Source organism: Callospermophilus lateralis, assembly GCF_048772815.1.
Source record: "Callospermophilus lateralis isolate mCalLat2 chromosome 14 unlocalized genomic scaffold, mCalLat2.hap1 SUPER_14_unloc_1, whole genome shotgun sequence".
In the NCBI taxonomy this organism is placed as follows: Eukaryota; Metazoa; Chordata; class Mammalia; order Rodentia; family Sciuridae; genus Callospermophilus; species Callospermophilus lateralis.
The window spans coordinates 3,070,093-3,077,500 of NW_027510158.1; positions in this window are offsets into that span (position 1 = coordinate 3,070,093).

Consider the following 7,408-nt stretch of genomic DNA (forward strand, 5'->3'; position numbering starts at 1 on the left):
AGTTATAAACTAGTGAATCTTAACATAGGTTAATAATAATACTTAAATTAAAGGGCTTGAGGTGTAGCTCAGTAATGGAGCACTGGTCCTGTATGCATAAGGTCCTGAGTATTTTCCCCAGGTCTGTAACTAATAATAATTCTAAAAACCAAATAATAAATAATACTTAGTCAGCAATTGGAGAGAACATGCAATTAGTAGAAGTCCTACATAAATTGCAAACTAATGTTATGAGCAAAAATTATAGCAATTTAATTTATTAACCAAATACTTCATTTGATAAAACATAGAATAAGTATTCCAGAGGGTTGAGCAGAAGAGTTTAGTATTTTGGATAGAAAAAGACCCAAAGAAAGCAGAAACAAAAATCATATGGATGTCTTTGAATATACATACCTTGTAAGGTGGGGCAGAGAGATGGAGTGATAGAAAAACAAATTATTGTTTAATGTTCAATTACTTTAATATTACATTTGTGTGTGTGTGTGTGTGTGTGAGTGTGTGTGAGTATCTGTAAGAATTAAGACAGAGGAAGCTTCATTATCACACCCAAGAAATTGGCCTGTGAAGGCAATTTGGCCTTTTTCTCATAATCTTTTAAGAAGTTTAGATGTGACCAGGAATTGAACATAGTGATACTTAACCACTGAGCAACATCCCTAGTTCTTTGTAGTATTTATTTTGAGACAGGGTCTGGCTAAGTTGCTTAGGCCTCACTAAATTGCTAAAGCTGCCCTTGAAATTGTAGTCCTTCTGCCTTAGCCTACAGAGGCACTAAAATTACAGGCTTGTGTCATAAAGCCTAGCTCCTTTGGTCCTTATTTCTACCAAAATCAGATTAGGCAATTTAGTCTTACCTTGATGAGATGAGGCTCCATTTTGTTTTTGGTTTGCTCTGTTGAAGAGCTAATCCAGGAAGTGACACCTTCCAGCACTGAGCTACTTACCCAGGCCCTCCATTTTCACTTTTATCCTGGTCCCTGGGGTCTTAGTGCAGAAGCTTAGTCCAAAAAGTGATGGCCTTTCATAATTTCTGTTTAATACTTTGAGTGGGAATAAAATGCTTGTGGCCTAAGATTCATGTGATATTCTCTGAAATCACTAAAGATGATATTCTAAATTCTATATATTTAAAAATGACACTTTAACTTGTGATCATTGCTACTATAATTTTACACTCTGATTTTCAATTTGTAAATATGTTTTCACAATTGTGAATAATAATTATTAGTGTATTAGTGAATTTTTTATTGCTTATTTGTTACAACTTTCTTCATACCAAGAAGCAAGTCTTCATTAAAGCTAATGTCAAGTCTCAACAAGAAACAAGGCATTAGATATGGGAAAATTGAGGAAATACATAAAACAAATATAAATTTAAATCAGAATAAGAATTTGAAGATAGACTTAAAAGATGGTTAAGGCATGGTGGGTGGGGATTCCAAGGTGAGAATAACTTCAAGTGTCAGAAAAAGCCATTGAATTAGAAGGGTGGGAAAAACACAAGTGGGAAGAAGTACCAGAACATTTGAGGTTTCATACATCTCAAAAATTCTCTCTTTTCCAGATTCTTTTTTTTACTGACATAATATTTCTACATATTTATGGGTAGAATCTTGTAATTTGAGACATGTATATGATGTGTGATTTAAATCTTGTCAAATATAAGCATTTTTGTGTGTTGGCAATGTTCAAATTCCTTTTATTTATTATAAAATGTATAACTAATATTTCAAACATTTTCTTAACTGTTTTCTATTCTTTCAGTTCACAATAGCTAAAATGTGGAACCAAACTAGATGTGTTTCAGTAAATGAATGCAAAAAGAAAATGTGGTATATATACACAATGAAATATTACTCAGCAATAAACAGAATGTAATTATGGCATTTGCAAGTAATTGGATGGAGTTGGAGAATAAAATGCTAAGTGAAGTAAGCCTATCCAAAAAAAAAAATGACAAATATTTTCTTTGATATAAGGAGGCTGATTCATAGGGGGGCTGGGAGGGGGAGAATGGGAGAATTAGACAAACTCTGTATAGGGCAAAGGGGTAGGAGGGCAAGGGAGGGATCATGGGAGTAGAAAAGATAGTGGAATGAGTTGGACATCATCACCCTAACTACGTGTTTGAAGACAAGAATGGCGTGAGTATATTTTGTAAACAACCACATATAAAAATTTTTACTTTATATGTGTAATATGAGTTGTAATGAATTCTGCTGTCATATATAACAAATTAAAATAAAAATATATAAAAGAACATCAAAAAAGTGCATTCTTTAGCTATCTCCTATACTTTTTTTTCCTGTCTTCAAACTGAAAACTGAGTATTTTTAACCTAAGAGAAGTTATGTTGTATATACAGCTAAACTGTATGTCTTAGTAATAAATTAAACCCATATCTTACCAACTCATAATGCATTTTCAAAATGAGACAAATCTGTATTGTAAGCAAAAATAACTGAAATTAGAGCAGATATCATGGGCAGTAATTCTGTTTATTGTTCTGTGTAGTCAATCAGTCAGGCACTGGAGGTGCACAATTTCATGGTGGAAAATGGACACTGGGTACAAGTGGAGTCTGTGTTTTATATGTTACAATGAGGGTGACTTAATTTCTGGAAACTTAAGCAGAACCTGTCAGTTTGGGGAGTCAGGAAAACACTTATAAAAGTGTGAAAAACATTGTTACCAGCAAGGAATGAAAATGCAGAGCCTGGAGCTCACTATTTTATTTTTTACACTGGGACTCATTGTTATCCAGAGCTCATTGTCTCCTCTCTCCCTCCAGGACCCATCCTCACTGGGACAAGGTGAAAGTCCAGAGCCCAGGCTCACTATTTTACTCCTCCCTTCAGGATCCATTGTCCTCTTCTTTCCTTGGGTGTTGTTATTTTTCATATGTTTAATCTATCAAAATACATTTTCTCTGGGAAACATAACCAAGTGGATCTATGAAAGGTAAACATTAACTTTGGCAGGTGTCAGTGTAGGAAATTCTATAATAAGCATATTTGCCCTTATTCCCTCACAGCTGCTTAACCTTCAATTTAAGATATTTAAATGTTACAAATTTTAAAAATTTTTTGAACATTTTATGATGTCAACATTTGTTTCTCTTTACACATGATTATCAACCATGCTCTAGCACTTAAAATTCTCTGACTAGTCTTTGGGTGCTTAATTCCCAGAATCTGGAACACCTGTTGTGGCAGCATTTGCTGTTAATACAGGCAACAACTTCTGCTGTTCACACACAGCAATTGCATTTGTCAGATGGTCTGCAGCTTTCTCAAGTTTTCCTTGGCTTATTAACTCTTTACTAAGCTCTATTTCTTCAAGGAAGAATTGCTGAACAGCTTCAGCTTTATTAATATCCTGTAACTTGGAGAACCTCCTCTCTCCCCTTGACAAACTTCTGCTTTTCTCTTCCTCCCCAAAGTGTGCTCTTGAATTTGGGGTTTCTCAACCTCTTGCCATTGAAGAAAGTGCAAAAGTGGATGATGAGCCCTGAATTTTCCTGCAGCCAGGGTGCAGCTTACCTTTTTTCCCTAGGGGCATGGAGTGGTGCTTTCTTGCCCATAGAGTAGTAGTTGGTGGAGCCTAGAGAGAGTGGAATTTTAATAAAGTATTTAAAATAAATTTTACATATTGGTTGTCTTCTCTTCATCAGTGTTTTCTCTGCTTTAAATACAATGAACTGCATTTTCCTGACATGGCCTTCTTAGTCTCCCTTGCTGCTTTCTCTGTTATATAAATATGTGTGTTTTCTTGTCTTAAGTCACCATAGCTGGTGCTTTAATCTATCATTATTATATTATATTAAGACAAAAATTGTTTTCTAGATGTGTCAAAAACTGCAAATTCATCCTACTTCTAAACCCTTGTCATTTTTTGTTCATGTTCTCTTCTTCCTTGTTAACTAAATACCCAACAGCCCACATCCTTCCCCTTCTTACTCAGTATGTTCTCCTTGCTTCTCCATTGATACACAATCTTAAATGAGAGGCCAAGGAAGAGTGTCAGAGTACTTTGGCAATAGCATAACTGCTTGGGGATTGTGCTCATGTGCATGATCTTCAAATAATTCACTGCCAGTCACTACCCTGCTGCACTATCAAGAGGCCAGTGTTGATTAGAGAACTAACCCACCTAGCAACTAGCTGGTGATCTTGGCTACTTCTTCAGTTTTACCATCAAGAAATACTGGCCAGTACCATAAGCATCATTGCTCCTGAAGCTATTGGGGCATCTTACATAATTACATTTACAAAGCATTTCCCAAACTTGGAAAATGACTGGCTTAGCCAAAACATAAAAACAAAACAAATATTACGTTCTAAACATGTATCAGCACATGCATTTATTCTGTAAATATATCATTCTATATTGTAGAGAGGGATAGTTGGGGCTCACTTACCCACAACACTCAAATAGAAAGTCACATGTAGGAAAATAAGTATAACGTACATTTCATCTAATGCTCATGTTATTTTGAATGATGTTTTCTCAGAAGGAATTGTCCACAATCATGAAAGTAAAGTGGGCCTCATTCCAATGATATTTTCCCTATTTTCTCCTTAAGGAGTAAGATATAGACCTTGCAATGGAGTCATTATCTAATTGAATATATTTATACTGTTTTTACTTTTTCATTAGCCTATAGGCATCAAAGTGAAAATGACAACACATAAAGGGAAATGTCTTGTACTAAATTCATACATGTCAACATCATTAGAGGCACGGGTCACATAGCCTGGCTGCATATTCAGTGTGCTGAGTGCAACAACTGGGGACACAAGAAGCAATATGGAGTAAAGGTGGTCAGCTGCCATACATTTCCCAACCCAAAGGAATGAAAAAAAAAAAAACAATACATTTACATCTTGAAGGTTAATGCTAAGATGAAAACTAAAAATATATACATTCTTTTTCTGAGTATGTCATGTTTTACATGAGACAAAGGGAGAAATTATTGAATTAAGATTTTATACTTGCTAAAAGCTGCTTAATGAATTCTTCTCATTTGCTAGGACTAGAATTTCTGGGCTATGGCCAAGCAGATTTTAAGAGTTTTAAGGCACATTTTTGTTTTGTTTTGTTTTTACAATCCCCAACAAAGTCATACAAACATATCTAATAATATATGAAGGTACACACTTCATATTATTACAATATTGGTGGCTATATTTTCTTAATAATCTCTAATTTCATAATTTAATAATGGTAATTTGCTTTCCAGAGAAATTGAATGCCTTACTATAGTGTACTTAAAGCCCATGATTTTTAGTAAGTGAATATGCTAAAATTATTCAAATATTTTATAAAATTCATAAACATATAATATTTATTTTTTGTATCAATAAATGTATAGTTGATCAAGTAGCATAGACAAAATATTGCCTTATTTAAAATTAATTATAACTGCATACACCTAAATAACTTTTTATGTGATTTTATGGAAGATGTGCATATTATAATAGTTATTATTTTTTATGAGTAGTTTATTCTTTTGCAGCATTTATTTTTATTACTAAAAATCATAACACATAAAAAAGAAAACAACAAAAGTATTTAAAAAATCACAGGAATTATTACAGTGATTAACTCACCCAGCTCCTGCTTCAGCATCCTGAAAGCCACTGTGATTTCAGGCATATGCCACCATGCCAGGAGAAAGTATGTTATTTTAAGTGTCAGTGGATTTACAACTTGTTCAATGTCAATGAAAATTTGTCAAACTAACAAAAAACATTAATTCATTATTTTTTAGTTTTTTTTCCTTTCAGCCTTCCAGAGGTCCTTCTGTACATAGCTGTTGCTATGTCCATTCCTATCCATCATTATATCAAATCCACACTTTAAGTCAGATTTATGTATTGATTTGTAAAGATAACAATATATTTAAGCAGTAAATTAATTTACTCTTTTATACTTTATTTCCTGTTGTACTCTTCAGTGAATTACTTGTTTGAATTCAGATGTAGTTCAACATTATTTTTCAAATTATCATTTGTTTCCATCAAGAAATCCTTTCATGTCATTTGAGTTTGATCAAATTGTGCTTTTAACCAAATCATCTGGAATTTTAGAAAATCTATTACTCATATTTCTTTTCCCAAGCTCAAAGTTAATGGATCCAGAATGACAGGCATTTACCCCATTAACACTCATTCTTCTAAAGCCACCAGAATCAGTTACATTTTGAGGTCAAATGCCACCTTAACAATAGAGTTTATAGAAATTGACCAGCCACCCCAAGGATAAAGACAATATTAAATCCTAGACCATAGTGAAGAGAAGGCAGAAATTATCAAGGAAGGAAAAGATGCATATTCAAGTATAATGTTCAAACATAGTCATAGGTGGGGCAAGAAATGGGATTCAAATATGGGATCCCTGAAACAGAGAGGAATAGCCATTTGCATGTGCCCTGTGTGAAAGTCAATTACAAGATTAAATCCCTACTATAGGCTATTTGTAGTGAGTTATTTATGGAAATCAGAAAACAATCTAGAAAATGTTCAAAGGCACACATTTCCTGAGCATTTCCAAATGCCAAGATCTAATCTGAGTGGGGCTGCAAGCATCTTGATAAGGCTTTCTTAAAATAAGAGTCTCTGTTAGAAAGCATTTAGGGTCTCCTGGACTGTGGAGAACTGAATGTTTCAGCTGTTTTCCAGAGAGCCCAGAAAACACAGAATCTATTATTGGATTTGCTGTTTTTCCTGTAAATTTGTTGAGATTGATTATAGAATCTTCAGGTGATTACAGAATTTCTCAGATATAACTCATATTGCTTTAACTGAAAAGTTAAAAAGAAAACAAAATTATATATATTTTGGGGGGGGAGGGGTGGTTACTGGGGAATGTATTTAGGGGCACTCGACCACTGAGCCACATCCCCTGTCCAGTTTTGCATTTTATTAAGATACAGGATTTAACTGAGTCGCTTAGTGCCTTAGAGTTTAGCTTTGAACTCATAAGCCTTCTGCTTCAGCCTCCTGAAAGCCACTGGGATTACAGATATATGCCACCATGCCAGGAGAGAGAAAGTTATTTTAAGTCTCAGTGGAGTTACATCTTTTTCAATGTCAATGACATTTTGTCAAATTAACAAAAAAAAACAATTAATTACTTCTAGGTTTTTCACTGAAGTATAGAACATAATTCCTATTATTGATTTTAATTTTATAGGTTTAATAGGGCTTTTAAAATTTGTGGTGTCATGTGTAGAAATTTCCTAAATTTATAAAGACATTTCTCTTCAAAAAAATGTTGTAGACCTTGAGACTTCAGTTTCTAGTCTTCTTTTTTAATAGTCATCTTCAACATCTAAAATTCCAGGATGGTGGAGAAAGGTGACAATGAGTAACACAATGAAGTTTCAAGGTGAGAGTTTCTG